Genomic DNA, 27,125 nt, shown 5'->3' with positions numbered 1-27,125 from the left:
ATGTTTTGAGGTTATGTTGTATCAGTTTGAACTTTATCTGTTGGAATCAGGAGCCTTTCTATTTATCTGTGGATTATAAGTTGCAGCGGTGATGTCGGCGTTTTGTTAATTGAACAATGCCGCCATCTAACGCTGTACTTTGTAATTATAGGAGAAGGAATTTCAATTGTTGTGAGGTGTGTCTGGAACAGGTATTCGATTGTGTTTATTCCATGAACTGTAGATGAAGTGAACATTGTAGGTGAACAGGTGGAGACTTGAATGGTCTGAAGAAACATTCACAGAGGCTTCACCATTTAACAAACTGACACTAAGAATAGGATCGTTGGAACACGGGGCTGGTGAGGAGAAAGCAGACGCAGGATGTTAGGATTTACTCGGATGTGAAAAGCGGCATAGAGGAAAAGAGTAGAGTGCGGAGAGTTGGAGAGGGGCGTTTGAGAACGCGAATGAGATGGAAAACGAAAGGGAGGGGAGAAGGAACGAGTGGAATAGAGAGAGACAGAGAGAGACACATAGAGAATGAGAGAGAGATCGAGAGAGAGACACACAGAATGGGACAGAGGGGGAGAGAGAGCGAGCGACAGCGATGTGAATAATTCACCGGAATTAATTACTGAAACTTGCAGTACAATTATGAAGAGGAAATGTGACTTGAAGGTGTTATTTGGATGTTGTCAGATTGTGAGAGTTTTACGCCGGGTGTGTTTATCGCTATCAGGTCCTCAGTCTGTTTGTGTGAATATTCCTTTCACTTGTTTACTGACTGAATAAATAAACAAAACTGAAATGTATCTGAAGAACAAAATCAGTGACTTCTTCATCGCATTGAATTATTAGGATGCTGTACTCTAGAAGCCATGTGTCAGCTTAATCCAATAAAGAACAAGGCGAACTTAAAGAATACATTTAATTTAATTTCAATTGAATGTGCAAAGTGATTTTATTGAAACATTGTGTAACCAACGAGTTGTTCCCTGACACCAATAACCACGGACGTTAAAAGTTGAACTTATTAATTGCTTTCTGTTACTGAGACCTGTAGACCTGATTTCCTCCAACATTCTGTTGCAGTCTCTCCCTGTGAATCCCCGCCTCTCCTCCCACTCTCATCTCATCTGTTGCTTCAGTTCATCCTCTTTCCCAAACCAACTGCTCCTGACTCCCCCCGCCCCCTCCGACGTGTCATTTTTCTTTGTCTCCCTCCCAATTTCAATCACTGGCTCCGCCTCCAGCTGCCTCTTCCATGCGTTTTCGAAGTTTCAAACTCACCGACTCGGATCTCGGTCTTTCCCGTTTTGAGCTGGCCCCTGTCAGCCCTCTCAATCCAGAGCAACAAACCAGCAGCGCCGCCCCCTGTCCCCTTACCTTCCCGGCCCTCGCTCACTTTCCCGTCCAGAGGACCGTTGGATTCCCGCTCAGCAAAACACCTCCCCTGTTACCCACCGGCACTGCCCCCTCACTCGGCCCTTCCAGTGGATCCGATGCTCACTTTGTTAACTTTCTGTATCAATTTCCCAATTCATTATTGATCATTGTATTTAAAAACATTTCTCTGCCCGAAAGCGCTGCCCAGGTCAGTAAATCAGTTTCCACCGTTTGATTCAGCATCAAAGCTGGAAATTTCACCCCAGATCCTGTCAAACTGCCGCTTTGTCTCCAGGTCTGATCAGTAATTTCTCTCCTTCCGTTTCTCTCTCTTACAGTTAACTTGGTGGCGATTGTAATCCTGTCCCGAGGAAAGTGCGGACTCTCCAAATGCATCACTCGCTACCTGGTGGGAATGGCGGCGGCCGATCTCCTGGTCGTTATCACAGATGTCATAATGTGGCGCATTGCTGATATTTATTTCCCAGTTTCATTCTTGACCATTACCCCCGTGTGCCGTCTCATTTTCTTCCTGATTCTAACAGCCACGGCGGCCTCTGTCTGGTTCACGGTGGTTTTCACCTTTGATCGATTTGTGGCCATTTGTTGTCAGAAGCTGAAAACAAAATATTGCACCGAAAAAACGGCGGCTGTTGTTATCGGGGTGGTGAGTGCGCTGAGCTGTTTACTAAACATTCCCTGGTACTTTGTAATTGGCCCGGAATATATAATGGACAATGTACCCCGGGGTTGTGTCTTTAAACCGACCTTTTTTACTTTACCCACATGGGCAGCGTTTGACTTGATTAACCTTGTTTTGATGCCTTGTCTCCCTTTCATTCTGATTTTGCTGTTCAATGTTCTCACCGCCAGGCACATTTTAGCGGCAAGTCGAGTCCGCAGGGGACTCCGGGGCCGCAGCAATGGAGAGAATCACAAGGATCCAGAGATGGAGAACCGAAGGAAATCCATCATTTTACTCTTCAGTATATCAGGCAGTTTTATATTGTTATGGAGTGCACTCGCTTTTTATGTTATCTCTGCGCGTATAAGAAACAGTCAGTACGATACGGTCAGTGACATTGAGTCAGCCGGATTGATGCTTCAACTTCTCAGTTCCTGCACCAACACGTGTATTTATGCTGTGACCCAGACTAAATTCAGAGAGGAGCTGAAGAACGGGGTGAAATACCCACTGAATCTAATTGCTACATTATTTAAATCATAGAAACGTCTGAAGACTTTTCACCTGAAATTAAATAAAAAGACAATTAGAGTCGATTTTCGCCTTTGGCGGTGGCATAAGACGGGCGGAAGCGGATCATGCGCCCTTTATTCACTGCGTCTGATTTTACTATCCATTGACATCAATGAGTTCACTAAAGTAACTGATTTCAATCCAATACTTTAAATAAATTTGGAAATACCAGACAGGAATTATATTCCAACCGACAAATGCGGTGTTGTGAAATAATGCAAGATGTGATTCTAAAATGAAATGGTTCGCTGTTATTAGTCTGGAAATAATATGATTTCAATATTAAATGTTGAATCCTGAAATGAATAAAATCAAATCCTCCTTTTCGGTTGATGATTATTTCCCATCATACAGACAGCCCGGTGGGATGGACTGAGGGTGAGCTGTCAGGGTCAGACAGCGTCCTGTTCATTGGGACATTTGTTTTGACCAGAACAGAATAATAATGGACCAACACCCGAACCGTTACTAACTGGTAAAATATTAATGTAATTTCAAACTGCAGTGGGGAGTTCCGGAGAACGTTTCCTCTCTGAGCTGCTGTGCAGCAATTTTTCCTCAGCATGGAGTTTAATGGGACGTGAGGGTGTGCCTGGTTACACAGATCTATAAGGAGATCTTTCTGAGATGATCAGGAGGCGGGAGATTTGTCATGGCCGCAGCAGGCCAAGGGAAAGCTCTCCCGCTCCTCCTTGCCCCACAAAAAGAAACTTCTCAGTGTTCCGGACCACTCAATGCCCATCGAAAGGGCGGCTCCTCCTCCCATTTGTAACTAACATTAAATGGTGTCCCGTGTACGTCATAATACTCTGATTTACATATTACACGTGACCTGACCGGAAACAGTCATAGAGTCATAGAGTTCTACAGCACGGATCGAGGCCCTTCGGCCAATCCTGTCCGCGCCGTCCATCAAGCCCAGTCTAATCCAATCCCATATTCCAGCATTTGGTCCGTAGCCTTGTATGCTATGGCATTTCAAGTGCTTCTTGAATGTTGTGAGGGTTCCTGCCTCCACAACCCTCTCAGGCAGTGAGTTCCAGATTCCAACCACCATCTGGGTGACAAAGTTCTTTCTCAAATCGCCTCTAAACCTCCCGCCTTTTACCTTGAATCTATGCCCCCTTGTTATAGAACCATCAACGAAGGGAAAAAGCTCCTTAGTATCCATCCTATCTATGCCCCTCATAATTTTGTACACCTCAATCATGTCCCCCCTCAGCCTCCTCTGCTCCAAGGAAAACAAACCCAATCTTCCCAGTCTCTCTTCATAGCTGAAGCGCTCCAGCCCTGGTAACATCCTGGTGAATCTCCTCTGCACCCTCTCCAAAGCGATCACAGGTGGGTGTTGTACCAGCAGCTCTCCTCAGGACCCTACCCCCGATGACGGAGGCAGTAACGCCAGTGTTAAAGGGGCGGTAAGTGACCTGACACCATTTACGAGCCTCTACCAACCCATTTCCGCCAGGCTGGGATGCTTAAATCGGCCACACCTTCCCTGACCTCCGCCTTAATATCAATCTTCGAAGCCCACAAGCTGGTCCATTTTCTCAAACTGCACCGGTTCACATCACGTGAAGGGAAATTTTCACCATCGCAGAACTGTTGGAGCGGATCAACCGCCCCTAATAGAACCAGCCCGATTTTAATTTCTGCTCTTTCAGTTTACCGCCCAGGCAGTGAAGTTGAAATTACCCCCTATGTCGCTGATCCCAATGTTCGACAGGTGCGTCAAATAAATCAGACAGTGTTTGCCAAACATTAACATGAATGTGGGTTCATGGATCGGTATATTCGGGTAAAAGGTGATAACCCCCCTCCATAGAGACAAGACCCCTCTACCATTCAGTCGAAGAGGGGTTCACCCCAACATCCCGGATACACAGGACGCTGTTCTCTACGGGCAGTTCCCAGGGACGAACAGCAAAACAGATATCAACTGCTACTGGAAGACCAACAACTCGGTGAAGGAGGCCCTTTGGTCCGCCGGAAACCAACTGGTTTCCAGCTGAAGGAGCTTTTCACGACCGAGTATTGCCACCTGGCACACTCCAAGGTCCAGGAGTACATGCTGTGGGACGCACTGAAGCGAGGTGCAAAGGATCTCTGGGGAAAGGCCACCGTGTAAGGCCATTTTACCTTGTATTGTGCAGCATGTATTAGAAAATATGTTCTGTGTTTTCAATTGTAATAATGGAATCGTATCGTGTACGATATCTCTTCTATTGCTTTGAATTGCAACTGTGATATTTACATTGAGCTGTGTGCTTTCATGAATTTTATGAAATAAAGTATATCTTGAAATATTAAGAACATGTTCCAGTCTCACCGTGCCTGTTATTATTGGACAGTGAACAGTGGAAATATTGACGGACAGTAAAGATGTGGGAGCTGTACAAAGAACATCTATTGCAGGCAACATGTGAGAAATAGGAGTATTTTCTTAATGGTGAGAAACTAGGGACTGCAGAGGAGCAAAGGGGTTTGGGTGTCCAGGTACACCAATCACTAAGAGTTAGTGCACATGCACAAAAAAAATCCCAATTTCGAGTCTGTCATATCCCAAGGTATCGCTATCAGATACTGAGCCAACTCTCTGGAGTTTGCTGATGCAATCAGGCCCCACTGCCTCCCTTGCTGGTCCATTCCATACATCCAGCACCATCTGCCTTAAAATGCATTCAAGCACTGTGCTCATCCTGTGCCTCAGGGAGAGAAGACTAATAAATCAGGAGGACCCAGATCATCAGCCTTATGTGAGTTTGGACATTTCAGTTTTAATTGCATTTGCAATTTTTTCTCTTTTTTGTACATTTCTATTTTTATTTCATGGTTGCAGGTTTTGCATATTTGAACAAATTCTCCAAAACCTGTGCGCAGTGAGTGCTGACTCCGGGCCCTTTGATTGACAGCTCTCACCTTCACCCCCCGCCCCCCGCCCAAAGCCGCACCCGGCCATCACTCCACCCCCGCCAAACGCCTCCTGGGCTGACTCCTCCCATCACGTGACACGCGGCAGCGTCTCTCATCTTTGCGCGTTGATGTCACGACGCCTACGTGCCGCATGCGCAGCGCGGTCCCTCTGCCGCGTTCCCTGCGGGTGCTGCTGTGGGCGGGGGCGAAGTCCACAGAGGGAGGGCCGGCACCGGGAGTGGCCTGAGAGGGGAGAGCGGGGTGGTGGGGGAGGGCGGGGGGTGACGGGGGAAGTTACTCGGGGCCTCCTGCGGGCCCCGTGAATCTCCACTCTGGCAGCGCCCGGTGTCGAGCTGGGCTCGGGGGGGAGTCACTCTCCCGCCTCCCAGTCAAACGGGACGTGGGTCGGAGCCCAAAAGTGAGCGAGAATCAAACAGCACTGAGAGAGGCAGCTCGGCCCATCGCGCCTGTGCCGGCTCTGTGAAAGAGGCCGCTCGGCCCATCGCGCCTGTGCCGGCTCTGTGAAAGAGGCCGCTCGGCCCATCGCGCCTGTGCCGGCTCTGTGAAAGAGGCCGCTCGGCCCATCATGCCTGTGCCGGCCCTGTGAAAGAGCGATCCCATTAGTCCCACTCCCCCCTGCTCTTTCCCCACAGTCCCGCAAATTTCCCCACTTCAAGGATTGACCCGATTCCCTTTTGAAAGTTATTATTGAATCTGCTCCCACCGCCCTTTCAGGCAGTGAATTCCAGATCAGAACAACTCGCTGCCTAAAAACATTCTCCTCATCTCCCTCTGGCTCTTTTCCCAATTCCCTTCAATCTGTGTCCTCTGGTTACCGACCCTCCCGCCATTGGCAACAGTTTCTCCCCATCGACTCCATCAAAACCCCTCCTCATTTTCAACCCCTCTATTAAATCTCCCCTTAACCGTCTCTGCTCTGAGGAGAACAATCCCAGTTTCTCCAGTCTCTCCCGGTAACTGAAGTCCCTCATCCCCGGAACCATTCTGGTAAATCTCCCCTGAACCTTCTCTGCTCCAAAGGGAGTAATCCCAGCTTCTCTATTCTCTCCGTATAATTATTATTATTAAGTGGGTTGTGCTGGGTATCTGGAAGCTGTAATTCGGTGAGTAGAAAGCAGTGGGAGGATAAGTCTGCAGATTGATTTTGGGAGATGGTGAAGACGGCGATCGTGGATTCAGACAAGGGAGGGAGGTGGTCTTTGAGACCGTCCGTGCTCTGTTGTAAGATCTCACTGTGTGTGTCTGCTTCCAGCCGTTCCCATTTGAACCGATGACCTGACTGGCGGTTTCTCCGAACTCAACTGCTGCTGTGAACCTGACTGTTCCCCCGCGGACACCAATGTCTTCTCCACCTGTCTGCCTGGCAGTGAACGGTAAGTTTCTGTTCGTGTGTTACTACATTGGCTCCCGGTCCGGCAAAGCCTCGATTTTAAAATCCTCATCCTCGTGTTCAAGTCCCACCATTGTCCTCTCCCCCTCCATATCTCTGTAATCTCTTCCAACCGATTTGATCTCCACGGACAACCCCATGTCATTCCACCCGATTATGGATTCTAACCCACCCATTTATCTCCTCCACAGCCCATGTGGACTGGAAGAATAGACAGTGCTGGGACAGTCAATCCTGTTATCTACACAGTCGGTGCCGGGACAGTCAGTCCTGTAAGACACATAATCAGTGCTGGGACAGTCCGTCGTCTGATACACACACAGTCAGTGCTGGGACACTCAGCCCTCTGATACTCACAGTCAATGCTGGGATACAGATTCCTGTTATATCGTCAGAGCTGGGACGCTCAGTCCTGTTATATACACAGTCAGTGCTGCGACATTCAGTCTTTTTACATACACCGTCAGTGCTGGGACACTCAGTCCTGTTATGTACACAGTCGGTGCTGGGACACTCAGTCCTGTTATACACAATCGGATAAATAAATAACTTCAAGCAAAGAATCAAATCTCCAGGACCTGTTGGTTTCCACCCCAGGGTATTAAAGGAAACGGGAGGGGAAATTGCAGATGCATTAGTCATAATTTCCCAAAGCTCTCCAGACTCAGAAATTGTGCCCTTGGAGATGAAAATTGAAAACGTCACTCCGTTATATAAGAAAGGAGGGAGGAAGAAACCAGGAAAATACAGACCTGTCCATTTAAGGTCAGTTGTGGGGAAGATACTGGAATCTATCATCAGAGACAAAATGGTTGAGCACTTGATCAAGTCTGAGCTGATCAAAGAGAGTCAACATGGATTTGTGAAGGGCAGGTCATGTCTGACTAATCCAGTTGGATTTTTTGAGGTAATTAACAAGGTGGACAGGGGAGCGTCTATGGATGTTGTCTGTATGGACTTCCAGAAGGCATTTGATAACGTTCAGCACAAGAGATTAATAGAATCAATAAAAATACACAGAATTGATAGTGACCTTGTGACTTGTGTTGGAATTGGTTGGGAGGTCGGAGAAGAGAGTAGGGATAAAGGGAACGTTCGTTGATTGGCGGGATGTGAGAAGTGGTGACCCCAGGGATCTGGACTGGAGCCTCAGCTTTTCCCCATATTCATCAATAACTTGGATGAAGGAGTAGAGAGTTGGAGATCCAAGTTTCCAGGTGACACTAAGTTAGGAGGCACAGTAAGTGGTGTAGATGTGAGCAGGAAGTTACAAAGAGACAGTTTAAGTGAATGGACAAATTGTGGCAGATGGAGTTCAATGTGGGGAAGAGTGAGATCATTCACTTTGGAAGCAAGAAGGAAATATTGGAGTATTTTCTTGAAGTGAGAGATTGGGAACGGTGGAGGAGCAAAGGGATTTGTGTGTCCATGTACACAAATCACTAAAAGCCAGTGCACAGATACAAAAAAATAATCATAGACCAATGGAATGTTGGCCTTTATCTCGAGGCCTCGAATACAAAGGGGAGGAAGTGACGCTTCAGTTCTACAGAGCCTTGGTCAGAGCCCATCTGGAGTACTGATCCTCACCAAGGATATATTGGCCTTGGAGGGGGGACAGTGCGGATTCACCAGAATGACACTGAGGCTTGAAGGGTCAAATTAATGGGGACCGGTTGTATTCCCTTGGTTTGCATTCCCTTGAGTTTAGAAGGTTGAGAGGTGATCTGATCCAGATATTTAAAATTATAAAGGGATTCGATAGGGTAGAAATACAAACTATTTTCTCTGATGGGGGAATCCATAACAAGAGGGCATAAACTTAAATTTAGAGTTAGGGCGTCCAGGAGTGAAATCAGGAATTTCTTTCCCACACAAGGGTAGTGGAAATCTGCGCAGGCTGATTGAAGTGGACCCTGTGATATAATAGAATTTTCTGTCCTGTCAGACTTGGACATCTTGTAGATCCATCTTTCAAAAAGGTGGAGGAACTCAGTTCTAAGATGGATTCCACTTATTTCATCATAATTCCTCAATCACCTTGTCTTATCATCGAGATATCAAGGACGAGAAAGACTGTGTTTAAAAGAAAGCTGATTTATTTGACACTTTTACAGAATTCTAATACTGCAATCCTGTTAAATGGATTATTAACATCAGAAACAATCCCCAACTGCCAGAATGAACAGGGTTGAGTCCTGCATGTGATTAACAGCAGTCATAACAGCAGAACCCTGCAGTCAGATGTGAACTCGCTGGTGTATTAGTAGGCTGGATGACAGAGTGAATCCTTTCCCACACACAGAGCAGGTGAACGGCCTCTCCCCAGTGTGAGTACGTTGGTGTGTCAGTAGATCCTTTTTTCTTTTAAAGCTCTTCTCACAGTCAGAACATTTAAAAGGTCTCTTATCAGTGTGAACGAGTTGATGTGTCAGAAGGCTGGATGACTGAGTGAATCCCTTCCCACACACGGAGCAGGTGAACGGCCTCTGGCCAGTGTGAATTCGCTGGTGTCTCAGCCGGTGGGATGATCGAGTGAATCTCTTCCCACACACGGAGCAGGTGAATGGCCTCTCCCCAGTGTGAACTCGCTGGTGTATCAGTAGACTGGATGACTGAGTGAATCCCTTCCCACAAACAGAGCAGGTGAACGGCCTCTCCCCAGTGTGAGTGCGTTGGTGTGTCAGCAGATCACTTTTTCTTTTAAAGCTCTTCTCACAGACAGAACATTTGAAAAGTCTCTTATCAGTGTGAACAAGCTGATGTTCAATAAGGCTGGATGACTGAGTGAATCCCTTCCCACACACGGAGCAGGTGAACGGCCTCTCCACAGTGTGAACTCGCTGGTGTGTCAGCAGGTTGGATGACTGAGTGAATCCCTTCCCACACTCAGTGCAGGTGAACGGCCTCTCCCCAGTGTGAGTGCGTTGGTGTGTCAGCAGTTCATTTCTGCTTTTAAAACTCTTGTCACAGTGAAAATATTTGATAGGTCTCTTATCAGTGTGAACAAGTTGATGTTCAATGAGGCTGGATGAATGAGTGAATCTCTTCCCACACATGGAGCAGGTGAATGGCCTCTCCCCAGTGTGAACTCGCTGGTGCGTCAGCAGGTGGGATGACTGAGTGAATCCCTTCCCACACACGGAGCAGGTGAACGGCCTCTCCCCAGTGTGTCTGCGTCGATGAGTTTCCAGCTGGGACGGGTAATTGAATCCCTTCCCACAGTCCCCACATTTCCATGGTTTCTCCATCGTACTGGTGTCCTTGTGTCTCTCCAGGTTGGACGATCAGTTGAAGCCCCGTCCACACACAGAACACGTGTCCGGTTTCTCCCCGCTATGAATGGTGCGATGTTTTTTTCAGGTTGTGGAACTGGTTAAAGCTCTTTCCGCAATCAGTGCACTGGAGTTTACAAAAGTCCTCACTGTGAATACAGAATAGAAATTCAGAACAGGCAATTCTAGTTTATATGGAACATTCTTCCTGCTCATTCCCCCAGACAGTAAATCCCAGTCTCACACACTCACCCTCCTACCTCTGCTGAAACCCAAACCCTCTGCACCATCTCCAACATTTGGGTTGGGTTGGAGGCCTTGAATCTGAGTTGGGAAATATAATTGGAGAAACATGATTCCATTTAGAAACTAAACTATTCAAAATCAAATAACATGGATTATTGTAATTAATATAGTCCTTTCACGCCTCGTGGGAAAGAAGTGATGTCTGGGCTGTGGATGAGTGTCTGCGCCCGGTTACACAGCTTGTCCCTCTCTCTCCGCTTCAAATTCGCTTCCTTTGGCTCACGGCCTCATTCACACATCCAGCTGACTTCAACCCTTTAAAGCTCCTCTGGAGTCATCCTTTGTTTATTTACTTGACCCATTACCACCCTCCTTGCCTTGCAGCATCATCCCTTTTTTTGCTTTATCACTCCTGCCCTCCACCCTATCACAGACCTTCCCTTTTGTTCTTTCCCTCCCCGTCCCCTCTTTCCCTGCCTCTCTCCTTGCTTAAAAACTGTTAATTCTTTCACTTCTTCAAGTTCTGACAAAACCTTAACACTAATCTGAAACGTTAACTCTGTTTCATTCTCCGCGGATGCTGCCTGACTTGCTGAGGATTTTCAGCATTTTCTCTTTATGTTTCACATTTCCAGCATCCGCAGTATTTTGCTTTTGATTGGTAAACCTCGCCCTTTGACACACCATCACAGAAATATCGGCAAGAGGGTTTTACAATGGCGATAATCTTACCCAAAATGCCCCGCGCGGTAGAATACGTTCTATCTGAATTCGAAGGGGATCAGCGCGCAGGCGCGGGAAGGGCCCATGGCCAGAGCATGCGCGGTTCTGGTCCCAGACTCTGAGCGGGGCCGAGCGGAGTCTCAGCAACACCGAGTGCGGCTCAGAACCCGAATCAGAGCCGGGGGGCCCGGCGGACGGTCGGACGGGCGGCCCGGGTGCCCTTAGCACCATTAAACCCCTCATCCAGCGCCTCCCTCGTCCCACCCGCCGCTTCCCGGTTTCTTCTCCTGTTTCCACCGAGTCCGACTCGCGACAAACTGCAGGACCGAAGCGCTCCCAGAATGCAGGGCGGGCCTGGGGAGCATGCGCAGTCTGATCGCGAAATCAGCGCATTGGAGAGATAGACGGGTTTCTGGGGCGCGGGGGATTGTGGGGCCTCCGGCCGCCATTAGTCACCGGGAGTCGGTCAGTGTTTTTTTGCCGGCGTCGCGCACAGAAGCGTTTCTCGAAATACGGACTGAGGAATTGAGGGTCGGTTTGCTGAACAGACACTGACCGTACAATGTGGAACAGTGTTTCACAAACATTTTTCCTCGTGACCCAGTGGAAGGAAAACACTTCCCCCAGGGATCCAAAACAATAATATCTTCCGGCTGGAGTTTTCATCAAATCCCAATAAAGGTCAGTCCATGCTCTTCACTTCATTTCAAGTAATAACTAAAATTAGACATCGACGTTACTTGAAAAACATTTGAAATATTGTGTCAATACAGTAAATAAAAGTTCAGGTTGAGTTTCACTTACTTAATGTGACGGATGTGTCTGCCTGTTGTTCATGATCTCGTTCCAATCTGGATCACAAGATGAAAGCGCTCCACGCATATCAGGCAGGGTTGAGTCGGTTTCTTTCTCTTGTTTTTAACCTTCTCAAAGTCGAAAATCCCAGTTCGCAGATGTAGGTTTTTGTGAACGGCAGGAACAACAGAACACTAATCTTACTTACAGTGGATAATCTTTGAAAGCACTGATCCAAAAATAAGACAAACTGAATGACTTGAGGCGTGTTTTCAGTGCGCTGTCACAGGTGAGTCGCATCAGCCCGTTTTCTTGATCAGGCATCAAATTTAGCTTCATTATAGATTCAGGATTTTCGAAAGCAAAAGGATCTTTCACCCAACGCTTTTCCATCGAATTTTCAAATCCCTCTGCAGGGAAGTCGTGACTAAAATGGTCAGACAGAGCAGCGAAATGTAACTGTATGACACAGTTCATTTCATTCCCTTTATCTTCGTCGATACAGTTCTCTCCACCCCAGAGGGTTGTGGATGTTCAGTCGTTTAGTGTATTCAAGATTGAGTTTGATAGATTTTTGGACAAGACAATCAAGGGATATGGGGATCGGGCAGTTAAGAGCAGATGATCCATTGAATGGCGGAGCAGGCTCGAGGGGCCGTAAGGCCTACTCCTGCTCATATTCCTTATGTTCTTATCCTGCCAGAGGTGCGGTGCCCAGAACTGAACACAATACTCTAAATAAGCTCTAACCAGAGCTCTGAATAACTGTGACATAACTGCCACTCATTTTTATTTCCTGTCCCTTGAAATAAACATCAAAATACCATTACCATTTTAACTTATTTTTGCACCTTTTAGTGAATTCTGTACTTGGTCTCATTAACCCCTCTGCTCATCCACAGTTCCTAGTTTCTTGCCCTTTAGAAAATACTCTGACCTATCTTTTTATGGTCCAAAGTGGATGACCTCACACTTCCCCACGTTGAACTCCATCTGCCACAGTTTTGCCCACTCACTGAATCTATCAATGTCCCTTTGCAACTTTCTGCTCCCATCTATAATGTTTACGGTGCTACCTAACTTAGTGTCATCAGCACACTTGGATATAAGGCTCTCTACATAAGAATATAAGAAATAGGAGCAGGAGTAGGCCATACGATACGCGAGCCTGCTCCGCCATTCAATCAGATCATGGCTGATCTTCGACCTCAACTCCACTTTCTCGCCCCATCCCCATATACCTTGATGCCATTAGCGTCCAAAAATCTATCGATCTCAGCTTTCAATATATTCAACGACTGAGCATCCACAGCCCTCTGGGGGAAGAATTCCAAAGATTCACAACCCTTTGAGTGAAGAATTTTTTCCTCATGTCGATGCTAAATGGCCGACCACTGATCTTGATACTCTGACCTCAATTTCTTGACTCTCCAGCCAGGGGAATCAGCCTCTCCGCATCTACCCTGTCGAGCCGTCTAAAAAATTGACACGTTTCAATGCGATCATCTCTCATTCTTCTAAACTCCAGCGAATATCGGCCAATTTTACACAATATCTCCTCATTGTACAATTGCAGCAAGTTTTATTACTCTTATATTGCAACACCGTTGCAATAAAAGCTCACATATCATTTGCCTTCCTCACTCTCGTTAGACCCTTGGTAGCTCACTATTTCCAGTATATTTGTAATCTATTCCTTCTATAGGAAAAATAAATTAACGTTGTAAACATTTTGCTGTAATTATACCAGTTTATGTTTTGGAAACAATATCCAGCTGAACTGCAACAAATTCGATGGCAAACTTAATGATGGAAATAATTTAATAAGAATACTGAAATGCGATGGCCGGGAATCGAACCCGGGTTAACTGCTTGGAAGGCAGCTATGCTCACCACTATACCACCATCGCTGACAATCAGGGATGATCAAATTGCTCTCAAACATCAGACCCTGAACAGACACTGCAGGCTGTTGGATTTTGTTCTTCATTTCAACTGGTTTCTGACGGATCCTTTCTCGCTCTGTTGCAGTTCCCGTTTCCGCCCAGTAGATGACGCCAACCCCCAATCAATGGAAATTACACAACAGCCAGTAATTCTTCACCTGATATCGGACTGAAGAGACAGTCGATACCTGCAATACTTGACCGGCTGGAAATACATTTTGCCGCAGCTCACATCAGCCATTGAGTAAAGTTAGATAATTACATTAACTCATTACAGAGACCTGAATACCAGCTGGGCACGAATGGCAGTTTAATATTCAAGTCTATAAGATCTTTAGAATGGACAGGGAAAGAGGGAAAGGAGGAGGAGCAGCAATATTACTAAAGGACAATATTACAGCAGTTCAAAGATAGAATATCAGTGAGGGTGAGCGGGCAGTGTAAACACTCTGAAAGACCCAAGGAGAGCAAGGTTCATGTAGTCGATGCAGTATATTTGGATTTTCCGAAGGCCTTCGATAAGGTACCGCGTTGGAGACTCAGGGCTAAGTTCAGAGCACGTGGAGTCAGGGGACAGGCGGTAGAATGGTTTGCAAGCTGGCAACAAAACAGAAAACAGAGAATAGAGGTTAAGGGTAGTTACTCAGATTGGCAAAAGGTGGGAAGTGGAGTTCCACAGGGATCGGTGTTGGGACAACTGTTGTTCACAATTTACATTAACAATTCGGGATTCGAGAATCGGAAGTACAATTTCAAAGTTTAAGGACGACAAATAATTGGGGGGTGTAGTTAGTACAAAGGAAGAATGCATCAAAATGCAAGAGGTCATTAATAAAGTTGCAGAATGAAGAATAAGGAGGTCACATACTGCCTGGATAATAAGAGTCTAAACGGGATAGAGAAGCAAATGGATCTCATGGTACATATATACAAATTACTCAAAGTAGCGACACAAGTTAATGAGGTCATAAAAAGGCAAATCAAACACTAGGATTCATTTCCAGAGGGATAGAATTGAAAAGCAAAGAAGTTATGTTAAACGTGTATGGGACCTTGGTTTGACCACACTTGGAGTATTGTGCACAGTTCTGGTCTCCATATAAAAGAAAGGACTTAGAAGGTGCAAAAAAGATTCTCATGACACGAGAAATGAGAGGATATTCTTATTAGGAAATGCTGAACAGACTGGGGGTGTTTTCACTGGAAAAGAGAAGGCTGAGGGGTGACCTGATAGAGGTCTTACGTTAGGGTTTCATAGGGTAGACATAGAGAAAATGTTTCCACTTGTGGCGAGTCCAAAACTAGAGGCAATAAATATAAAATAGTCCCTAATAAATCCAATGGGAAATTCAGGAGAAACAGCTTTTCCCAAAGAGTGGTTAGAATGTGGAAAATGCTCCCACAAGGAGTAGTTCAGACAAATAGCTCAGGTGCATTTAAGGGGAAGCTAGAGAAACACATGAGGAAGGAAGGAATCGAAGGGTATTCTGATAGGGTTAGATGAAGTAGGGAGGGAGGAGGCTCGTGTGTAGCATAAACACCGGCACAGACCAGTTGGGCCGAATGGCCTGTTTCTGTGCCGTAGTTTCGATGCACCTAGATGTAAAGGCTCTTTTCAGAGCCACCCACTGTATGTGTAAAAGGGCTGGTTTCTGTCTGAAGGGAGACGCTGATATCATGCTACCAGTGTGGCTTCGAGCTGCTTTCTTCTCGTTGTAGGCGAGATGAGGTATTAATGGGATTGGACTCTGTGGGGAAAGGCAACCGTTTAGAGCCTTCCCCCCATTGTACACCGAGAGGCTGCAATCAGGGAAAAACCCCCTCGGGCAGAATGTAAAATTCTAATTGATGTCATGTAACTGTAATGAATCTGTAATGAACCTGTAAAGTATCTGTAACGTACCTGTTATCAGTAATCTGTATTGAGTGCAATGCAATGAGGCACCCTAGAGTGTCATGAACTGTAATTATGTCCAATGTGTTCATTGAACTGCACTTGACGTAACCTGAAAATTGCATAATCTGTATTGTGTACGTTTGGAATGTGATATGACAACTGTATTGTATGTATTGCTGCAAATTTTATGAATAAAGTATATTTTTTGAAAAAAAAATAATGGGATTGGAGTCGGGGCACCGACCACAGTCCGGTACTTTAAACGGTGACTTATGGACCCCAGTCCACACATCACCAGATTTCTTGTATTTATTTAAACTACTTGCCATGCTGGGCTCGTAAAGCATCACCAGAACTGCTCGACTGACCTTTCTACATCTGTGGGATACAGCGCTTCGCTCCCTTTCTGTTCTATTTTGTTGGATTATTTACATAACGCATCAAACTCACTGGGGAATCACTGAAATGTAACTCTGTACAGAAACAAATAACAGTGAATTGTCTGGTGCCCAGGAGATCAGAAACATTACTCGCCTTTCGTCCTCTTAACAAGTAAACCGTGTTTAGAGTCCACCCACCCGCTTTGATTCCATATGGGGGATTAAACAGAGACAGCGGGAGGGGCCACAATGACGGACAGAGCAGATGGCGGACTCTGATCTTCCATCTCCGCCTCCAGTTCTCTCCGACCTACGATTTCTAACGATAATAGATCCGAAACACAACGCTCCGCACAAACCCTTACAAACTCGGGCTTCATATTCAAGGATTCCAAAAAACCCGGAGCTTTTAATTAAGCCACGTTACAATGAAAAGTCAGTAATATTCCTGCCTGAATACAATCCATTCAATAACAATCAACTTGGCTCCTCCATTTCAGTCTGTTTCCCTGTTCTAACTCCCCACATCCCCACCCAGACGGGTTCAGCACTTTACAAACACTTGACAAACATTTGGAGAGTCTCATGTGTTGCGGTTTGAGTTATGACGCGGAGTTTCTCCGCCAGTGTTACCGTCTCACAGAGACTCTCACCCTGAATCTGTAAAAAGATTATGACCACGAACTGGGACTAGAGCCGAACACATCCCCAGTTACAGTGAGGCCCGGCCCGGACATCTCATTCTCTTTGTTTTATATCAGACAGTATCCCACCTTCATGTCCGTAATAGAGAGAGACACTGTCAGACTTACACTTTCTATCAGTGTGTTCATATCACGCTCAATAGCAGTATCCAACCTTGATATACAGCACCAGAGACAGAGGGGCGAGAGAGGGCGACAGACACCGTGAGAGAGAGCTGAGAGGCACAGTGCCACAGCATCGGTTGCAGTCTAACCTGTAAAGTTTCATTTTATCCAGAAAGATCCCATTGGAGAGACAGACGATGCAATCTCATCTCTCACTCACATTGTACCAGAGACAGACACATTATTAATCCTACACTCAGTGACAGTGCAGAGAGTGACAGAAAGAATGGGCCACATTTAACCGTCTCTTACCTGTTGTACTATATTCGGTTTTGCAGCTCAGGGCCGTTCGGTATTACACTCAGTAATCGACAGTTTCACTCTGATTAAATTAATCTGCGACTGTTGCTGTCAGATAATAATCCCAGCAAATACACGGACTCACTCTTTCCTCCAATGCTTCTGCCGGATTGGTTTGAGAAATCCTCCCTCCAGATACTTCCTCAAGCGTCTGTTTTATCAGTAAAGAGTCCAAGAATGAACAGAACCCATTGGTTCATTTTAGAGCCGCACACTTAATCTCTGAAAGACTCTTTACCATCAAAAGATACCGAGAGAAACAGCAGGGATGGAAACATCTAGTTTAATAGTTGGAGATTGTAAAGTCAGTCTGGATTCCAGCGTTAGGCACTGGTGGAATCCCATCTGTTTTCCATTCTGGTGCCTGTTCCTGCACTGCCTGTGGACCCCATTCCCTCTGACCTTTCCCCCAGACCCACTTCCTTTGCTCAGACTCTGAAAAATTCCAATTGGGGAAAGTTTCCATCGATTTTTGTATTGGGAATTAAACCAGATATCTGCGCATGCGTGACTCAGCCCCGCCCCCAGCGCTGGATGTTGGTGAGCAGAAGAGCGCATGCGCGCTGCCCTCCCCCAGCTCGGCCTGTGGGCGCCATTCCCTCAGTGAGCGGAAGAAGATGGTTTAAAACAGCCGGGAATGGAGAGATCACGGCCCCCGGGGGAAGGGAGCAAAGAGCAGCCTCGTTACAGCAGCTCATCGCTTCGGGACCGTGTCCGCAGATGGGCTCAGAGATCGGCATTGAGTCCGGGGGAAGGTCAGGGGGAGTCCGGGGGCTGTTTGTAAGAGGCGGAGTGGATCAGGAACTGGTCCCGGAACATGGAGTGAGCGGGGGAAGGGAGAGGTCATTCTCGGGCTGTGTGTGTCCAGGGTGTGTCCAGGGGAAGGGAGACAGAATGGGAAGAACCTGCTATTTAAAATCATTGCTGCTTTCTCTCCCCAAATCAGTCGTGAATGTTCCTGGTTTAGTTCCAGTCTCACCCTGTTACTGGACAGTGAACAGTCAGGATGTGGGGAGTTACACAAACAGTATCTATACCAGGCATCAGGTGAGAAGTGTGAAGGACACATTTTAAACAGCGGTTGTTTGGTTTCGGGTGAACGGCTAGTCCCATGGGAGAGGAGTTGAGAAACCTGACCGGTACAAAGGTCCCTGCCCCATCGGGTGGTCCCATTCACGGATCAGTGCAGGGGTTGGGTTATGGCTGGATGTCACTAAATTGTTATAAAATCGTCCAACACACCGGGTGTGCAGAAGCTGAGTGCTGCAGTACTGCAGTGGAGTCAGACATTGACACTGTTTGTATCACTGGTTTTCATTTGTGGATATTCAAAATGATCATTAACAGAGATATTAAACTGATCACTTTTGTATTTTCTACCTCACCTGTTCCTGAGTAACAAGAGATAATTTTCTTTCTCCAGGCAAATCCGAGAAGGATCCAGAATAAATGTGATGTTTCCTCCACCCGAGGCACTGGAAACAGTGCAGCCAGCTCCTTCTCACACACAGTAAGTACATTATCACTCACAGAGCACGGAGACACAGACAGGTCATCAGTTCCACAGTCTCAGAGAGCAGAAGTAGTCAGTCCCACAGTGATCTTAAATTCCAGAGACACATTTTCAATCCAACCATTAAACAGAGCAGGTGAAGTCGATACTGTTCCATTTCCCCCAAACTCAGTCCCGCTGACAGGGAAATACAAAAATCCCAGTCAAAATCACACTCTCAGATTGAAAGGCACTGTGTCAATCTCACAATTGGGCAACATTAAATACCAGATAGAAATTACACATGGTACCCGATTGAAAGGCACAGAATGAATCCCAATAATGTAGCCTGAGATTCCAATTGAATACCACCCCACAACTCACACATGTGAGTTTAATACATGCAGTATCCATTCGATTAATGTATCATGAGGTACAAACTGCAGACATGTCCAGAACTCATGTGGAGTATCAGACTGAGAAATGCTGTGACAGTGCAACCTGAGAAACAAATTAGAAACCAGTTTATAATACACTCATAGTATGAGATGTAAAGATACAGTATCAATTCTATTAGTGCACACTGAGATACACATTACATACCAGTCCAAAAATCTCATACAATATTAGACTGAAAGACACAGTATCGATTACAATAGAACAGACTGAGCTACACATTATACACCAATTCAAAAATCACTATCAGTTTGAAATATATATTATCATTCACAATAGTACACAAAAAAATTGATTTAATAGTAGTCCAAAAAGCACACAAATTATCTGATTAAAAACCTCCAGCACGAAATCCTAACGTTTATCCATATTTATCAATAAAATGAGAAAAACTATTTAAACATGAAGATATTAAAGCTACAGTATTGAACACCGTAATGTAATCTGAGAGAATAATTACAGACAGATACAGAATAAATCCCATCCTCATGTATGGTACCACAGTTGACAGAGAATGAATCCCACACTCTCATAATGTACCAGAAACTGGCAGATAAAGTATGAATCCCACACTCACACAGCATCAGAGACTGCATATATCGAATGAATCGCAAACTCAAACACACTACTGACAAGATACACAATGAATCCCACACAGTATCACGGACTGAGAGATACAAAATGAATCTCACAGTCATCTACATTAGTGCAGGCTGAGTTACAAATTAGGGACCAGTCCACAAATCTCAGTGTCAGATTGAAAGATACAGTACCAATTCCATTAGTGCAGACTGAGCTACATATTAATTACCAATACAAAAGACCAATGCAGATTCAGACTGAAATATACAGTATTCCATTGATGCAGACTGAGCTGCACGTTGTATATTAGTTCAAAAATGTCACCATATCAGTTTGGAAGATACACTAAATCACAATTGTGTTCACATTGATGCAGATTTAATAGTAGCCAAAAAGTGCAGTGATTCTCTGATTATAACCAACAGCCTCACATTTTAAAGTATATAATTATCTACCACTTAAACACTGGGAAAAATTATTTATACATTTAGGTATTAAAGATACAGGTTTGAACGCCATGCTGTAAACTGAGATACAAATTAGATACAGATAAAGAATGAATCTCATACTCAGATCCAGTGCCAGAGACTGACATACAGAATGAATCCCTCACTCACACAATGTACCACTGACTGACAGATACAGAACGAATCCCACACTCACACACTGTAGCACAGACTGACAGATACAGTATATATATCACTCATATACAGTATCAGAGATTGATGGAAATGGAATGAATGTCTCACTCACATACAGCACCAGAGACTGACAGATATGGAATTAATCCCAAATTCACACACGGTGCCAGAGACTGACAGGAACAGAATGAATCTCATTCAGATACAGTACAAGGGACTGACATATATAGAATGAATCCCACACTCACACAAAGTACCACAGGCTGACAGAATCAGAATGAATCACTAAGTCAAATCACTGCAGACTGAGTTACACAGAACATGCCAGTCCAAAAATCTTAGTGTCAGATTGAAAGATAATGTATCAATTTCATTAGTGCAGACTGAGCCAAACATTATATAGCAGTCCAACACTGTCAGACCTTATCAGACTCAAAGATACAACATCAATTCCATTAGCATGTACTGAGCTACATGTTACACACCAGTCCAAAAATCTCATACAGTAACAGACTGATAGATACATTATCAATTCTATTAGTGCAGGCTGAGCTATATATTACATTCCAGTCCAAAAATCTCACAGTGTCAGACTGAGATACAGAATTAATTCCATTATTATAGACTGAGCTACACATTATATACCAGTTAAATAATTTCACCATGGACAGATTGAAAGGTACATTATCATTCACAACAGAGTTCAGAGATGAAGATGTAATACTACTCCAAAACTCACACACATTGTTTGATTAAAGAAAATCCAAAAGTGTATCAATATTTACAAATTAAACACTTGATAAAAAACTGTATATCCTTTAAAGTATTAAAGATATAGTTTCATATATAATAATATAAACTGAAATAAGAATACAGAATGAATCCAGACTTGCACATTGTCTCATAGACTGAATTATAGAATGAAACCCAGACTGAGATAAATTAGCTGAGACTGACAGATACAGAATGTATCCTAAACTCATATACAGTATCAGAGACTGACAGATACAGAATAAACCCCACATTTGCATGCAGCACCAGAGACAGACAGAAACAGAATGAATCCCACACTCACATACAGTACCAGAGACAGACAGATACAGAATAAACCCCATACTCATGTACAGTACCAGATACAGACAGGTACAGAATAAACCCCACACTTATATACAGCACCAGAGACAGACAGAAGCAGAATAAACCTGACATTCGCATACAGTACCCGTTACAGACCGATACAGAATAAACCTCACACACGTACAGTACCACAGACTGACAGGCACAGAATGAATCCCACAATCACACACAGTACCAGAGACTGACAGATACAGAATAACCCTCATTCATATACAGTACCAGAAACATTCAAATAAAGAATAAACCCCACACTCATTTGCAGCACCAGAGACAGACAGATACAGAATGAATCCCAAATTCACATACAGTACCAGAGACTGACAGATACAGAATGAATCCCAAATTCACACAAGGTACCAGAGACTGACATATACTGAATAAACCCCACATTCACATACAGCACCAGAGACTGACAGAGACAGACAGATACAGAATGAATCCCAAATTCATACACAGTACCAGAGACTGACATATACTGAATAGACCCCACATTCAAACAGTACCAGAGACAGAGAGACACAGAACAAAAAACACACTCATTTCCAGTATCAGAGACAGACAGATACTGAAAAACTCCAAACTCATGTACAGTGAGACTGACAGACACAGAATAAACCCCACACAGGTACAGTACCACAGACTGACAGGCACAGAATGAATCCCACACTCACACAGTACCAGAGACTGACAGATGCAGAATAAACCCCACACTCATGTACAGTATCTGAGACTGACAGAAACAGAATAAACCCCACACTCACACACAGCACCAGAGACTGATAGGCACAGAATGAATCCCACACTCACACACAGTACCAGAGACTGACAGATACAGAATAAACCCCACACTCATATGCAGCACCAGAGACTGACAGATGGAGAATAAACCCCACACTCACACACAGCACCAGAGACTGACAGATACAGTATATACCCCCCACTCATATGCAGCACCAGAGACTGACAGATAGAGAATAAACCCCACACTCATATGCAGCACCAGAGACAAACAGATACAGTATATACCCCCCACTCATATGCAGCACCAGAGACTGACAGATACAGAATAAACCCCACACTCATATACAGTACCAGAGACTGACAGATACGGAATGTGTGAATTTGGGATTCACAGTATCAGAGACAGACAGATACAGAATAAACCCCAAACACATCTACAGTATCAGAGACACACAATTACAGAATAAACCCCACACTGACACACAGTTCCAGAGACTGACAGATACAGAATAAACCTCACACTCATGTACAGTATCAGAGACTGACTTATACAGAATGAATCTGAAACTCACACACAGTACCAGAGACTGACAGATACAGAATAAAGCCCAACCTCATATACTGTACCAGAGACAGATAAATACAAAATAAACAACAAACACATCGACAGTATCGGAGATAGATGGATGCAGAATAAATCCCACACTGACACACAGTACCAGAGACAGACATAGACAGAATAAACCCCACACTCATATACAGTACCAGAGACTGATAAATACAGAATAAACCCCACACTCACACACAGTACCAGAGACAGACAGATACAGAATGAAAGCTGCACTCACACACAGTACCAGAGACAGACAGATACAGAATAAAACCGACACTCACACACAGTACCAGAGACTGACAGATACAGAATAAACCCCACACTCACACACAGTACCAGAGACAGACAGGCACAGAATAAACCCCACACTCACACACAGTACCAGAGACAGACAGGCACAGAATAAACCCCACACTCATACACAGTACCAGAGACTGAAAAATACTGAATAAACACCAAACTTTTGTACAGTATCAGAGACTGACAGATACAGAATAAACCCCACAATCATGTAAAGTGCCAGGAAAAATTGTTTGGTTCGTGAGTGTCTGTAAATGAAGGAAACATGGTGTTTGGTAAGGGAGTGTCGATACATGAAGGAAAAACGGTGAAGGGTCAGGGAATATCTATAAATGAAAGAGAAATGGTGACAGGTCAGGGATTGTCCATGAATGAAGGTGAATGGTTTCTGGTAAGGGAGTATTATAAATGGGAGAAGACATGGTGACAGGTCAGGGAGTGTCTAAAAATGAAGGCGAAATGGTGACGGGTTACGGAGTGTCCATAAAGGAGGGAGAAATGGTGACAGGAGGCAGAGTCTGTAAATGATGGAGAAATCGTGACTGGTCAGGGGGTGTCTGTAAATGAAGGAGGAATGGTGATTGGTCCTGGAGTGTCTGTAAATGAAGCAGGAATGGTGATTGGTCCGGGAGTGTCTGTAAATGAAGCAGGAATGGTGATTGGTCAGGGGGTGTCTGTAAATGAAGGAGGAATGGTGATTGGTCAGGGGGTGTCTGTATATGAAGGAGAAATGGTGATTGGTCAGGGGGTGTCTGTAAATGAAGGCGAAATGGTGATTGGTCAGGGGGTGTCTGTAAATGAAGGAGGAATGGTGATTGGTCAGGGGGTGTCTGTAAATGAAGGAGGAACGGTGATTGGTCCGGGAGTGTCTGAAAATGATGGCGAAATGGTGACTGTCAGGGAGAGTCTGTAAATGAAGGAGGAATGGTGATTGGTCCGGGAGTGTCTGTAAATGAAGGCGAAATGGTGACTGGTCAGGGGGTGTCTGTAAATGAAGGAGAAATTGTGATTGGTCAGGGGGTGTCTGTAAATGAAGGCGAAATGGTGACTGGTCAGGGGGTGTCTGTAAATGAAGGAGGAATGATGATTGGTCAGGGAGTGTTGTAAATGAAGGCGAAATGGTGACTGGTCAGGGAGAGTCTGTAAATGAAGGAGGAATGGTGATTGGTCAGGGAGTGTCTGTAAATGAAGGCGAAATGGTGACTGGTCAGGGAGAGTCTGTAAATGAAGGAGGAATGGTGATTGGTCCGGGAGTGTCTGTAAATGAAGGCGAAATGGTGACTGGTCAGGGGGTGTCTGTAAATGAAGGAGAAATGGTGACTGGTCAGGGGGTGTCTGTAAATGAAGGAGAAATGGTGACTGGTCAGGGGGTGTCTGCAAATGAAGGAGGAATGGTGATTGGTCAGGGGGTGTCTGTAAATGAAGAAGGAATGGTGATTGGTCCGGGAGTGCTTGTAAATGAAGGCGAAATGGTGACTGGTCAGGGGGTGTCTGTAAATGAAGGAGGAATGGTGATTGGTCCTGGAGTGTCTGTAAATGAAGCAGGAATGGTGATTGGTCCGGGAGTGTCTGTAAATGAAGCAGGAATGGTGATTGGTCAGGGGGTGTCTGTAAATGAAGGAGGAATGGTGATTGGTCAGGGGGTGTCTGTAAATGAAGGAGAAATGGTGATTGGTCAGGGGGTGTCTGTAAATGAAGGCGAAATGGTGATTGGTCAGGGGGTGTCTGTAAATGAAGGAGGAATGGTGATTGGTCAGGGGGTGTCTGTAAATGAAGGAGGAACGGTGATTGGTCCGGGAGTGTCTGTAAATGAAGGCGAAATGGTGACTGTCAGGGAGAGTCGGTAAATGAAGGAGGAACGGTGATTGGTCAGGGAGTGTCTGTAAATGCAGGAGAATTGTTGACAGGTCAGGTCGTGTCGATATCTGAAGGACAAAAAGTGATGGGTCAGGGAGTGTCTATTAATGAAGGGACATGCTGACGGGTCAGGGAGAGTTTGCAAATGAAGGAGAAATGCTGAAGTGTCAGGGAGCGTCTATAAATGTAGGAGAAATTGTGTTTGATCAGGGAGTGTCTGAAAATGAAGGAGAAATTGTGATAGGTCAAGGAAAATCTTTAAATGAAGGAGAAATGGTGACTGGTCAGGGAGAGTCTGTCGCCAAAATTGGGAGATATCACAGATGGACTGCATACAGGCAGCTATGGGGAGGGACATTGTGTGGAAATGAGGGGCAGAGCATATACACACAGCCAGAGTCAGCATATTCAGGAGAGGAGAGGGGAATCAGTGAGTGTAGAACTGAATCCAACCATAGTCAGCAACTTCAGGGGAGGAGAGGGAGGGGAACCAGTGAGTGTAGAACTGAACCCAGTCAGAGTCAGCACCTTCAGGGGAGGAGAGGGAGGGGAACCACTGAGTGTAGAACTGAACCCAGTCACAGTCGGGATCTTCAGGAGAGAGAGAAAACTTAAATAGAAGGAAAAATGTTGGAGGTGGTGCGATGGGTTTGGGTTTCAGCAGAGGGAGGAGGGTGAGTGTGTGGGACGGGGATTTACAGTTTGGGGGAATGAGCGGGAAGAATGTTCTATTGAAACTAGAATTGCCTGTTCTGAATTTCTATCCTGTATTCACAGTGAGGACTTTTGTTATCTCCTTTTACAGGGTATTAGAAGGGGCGGATTTGCAGACGAGAAACTCAAACCAAACATCACGTCAAGATCTGACTCCATTCACCAGCACCTGAAGATTATCGGCCTTAAAATGTCGGACAAATGTTGATCTCTTCTAACTGTGGGAAAAGATTTCAAACATCACTGTAATTGGAATAGCAGCGAGACACACACACCCGATTGAGAGTGTTCCAGTGCACTGACTGTGGGAAAAGCTTTCACCAGTTACACAGCCTGAAGAAACATCATACCATTCACAGTGGGGAGAAACGAGACACGTGTTCTCTGTGCAGACGAGACTTCCACTGATCTCCAACGTGGAGAGACATGAGGACACCCGCAACATGGAGAAACTGGGGAAATGTGGGGACTGTGGGAGGGGATTCAGTTACTCATCCCGGCTGGAAACTCATCGACGCAGACACACTGGGGAGAGGCCGTTCACCTGCTCCGTTTGTGGGAAGGGATTCACTCAGTCATCCCACCTCATTGAACATCAACTTGTTCACACTGATAAGAGACTTTTTAAATGTTCTGTCTGTGAGAAGAGCTATAAAAGAAAAAGTGATCTGCTGACACACCAACGCACTCACACTGGGGAGAGGCCGTTCACCTGCTCCGTGTGTGGGAGCGGATTCACTCAGTCATCCCACCTCATTGAACATTAACTTGTTCACACTGATAAGTGTCTTTTTAAATGTTCTGTCTGTGAGAAAAGCTTTAAAAGTAAAAGTGATCTGCTGATACACCAACGGGTCCACACTGGGGAGAGGCCGTTCACCTGCTCCGTGTGTGGGATGGGATTCACTCAGTCTTCCCACCTGCTGAGTCACCAGCGGGATCACATGTGATTCCAGGAGTTGGATTCTGCTGTTATTGCTGCTGTTAATCACATCCAGGACTGAACCGTGTTCATTCTGACAGTTGGGGGTTGTTTTTGATGTTAATAATCCCTTTAACTGGGCTGGAGTTTAGTATTCTGTACAAGTGTCAAATGAATCAGCTTTCTTTCAAACAAAGTGTTTCTAGTCCTTCATATCTTGATGATAAGAATCATAGAAGTTTACAACATGGAAACAGGCCCTTCGGCCCAACATGTCCATGTCGCCCAG

The 27,125-nt window shown here is 45.2% G+C and overlaps 1 protein-coding gene, 1 long non-coding RNA gene and 1 other non-coding gene across 5 annotated transcripts in view; 2 read left to right on the top strand and 1 right to left on the bottom strand.

Annotated features, from left to right (window-relative positions):
* LOC137316682 (zinc finger protein 850-like) overlaps positions 1-27,125 on the top strand; it is a gene marked incomplete at its 5' end in the record, with an annotated part of 239,239 nt that overhangs the window by 183,828 nt on the left and 28,286 nt on the right. The window lies entirely within an intron of this gene.
* Positions 13,828-13,899, bottom strand: trnag-ucc (transfer RNA glycine (anticodon UCC)). The gene has a single exon. It is a non-coding gene; the product is annotated as a tRNA-Gly (tRNA).
* On the top strand, positions 17,936-27,032 carry LOC137316759 (uncharacterized). Of its 3 annotated transcripts, none has more exons than XR_010961576.1 (3): positions 17,936-18,136; positions 18,805-18,891; positions 26,006-27,032. It is a non-coding gene; the product is annotated as an uncharacterized lncRNA (long non-coding RNA). The 3 variants fall into 3 exon arrangements; XR_010961578.1 differs by having other exon boundaries at positions 18,128-18,203; XR_010961577.1 differs by lacking the exon at positions 17,936-18,136 and adding an exon at positions 18,312-18,428.

This window comes from Heptranchias perlo, unplaced genomic scaffold, assembly GCF_035084215.1.
Source record: "Heptranchias perlo isolate sHepPer1 unplaced genomic scaffold, sHepPer1.hap1 HAP1_SCAFFOLD_60, whole genome shotgun sequence".
NCBI lineage: Eukaryota > Metazoa > Chordata > Chondrichthyes > Hexanchiformes > Hexanchidae > Heptranchias > Heptranchias perlo.
Note: the sequence above shows the minus strand (reverse complement) of the source record. Positions and strands in the feature narration are given on the sequence as shown.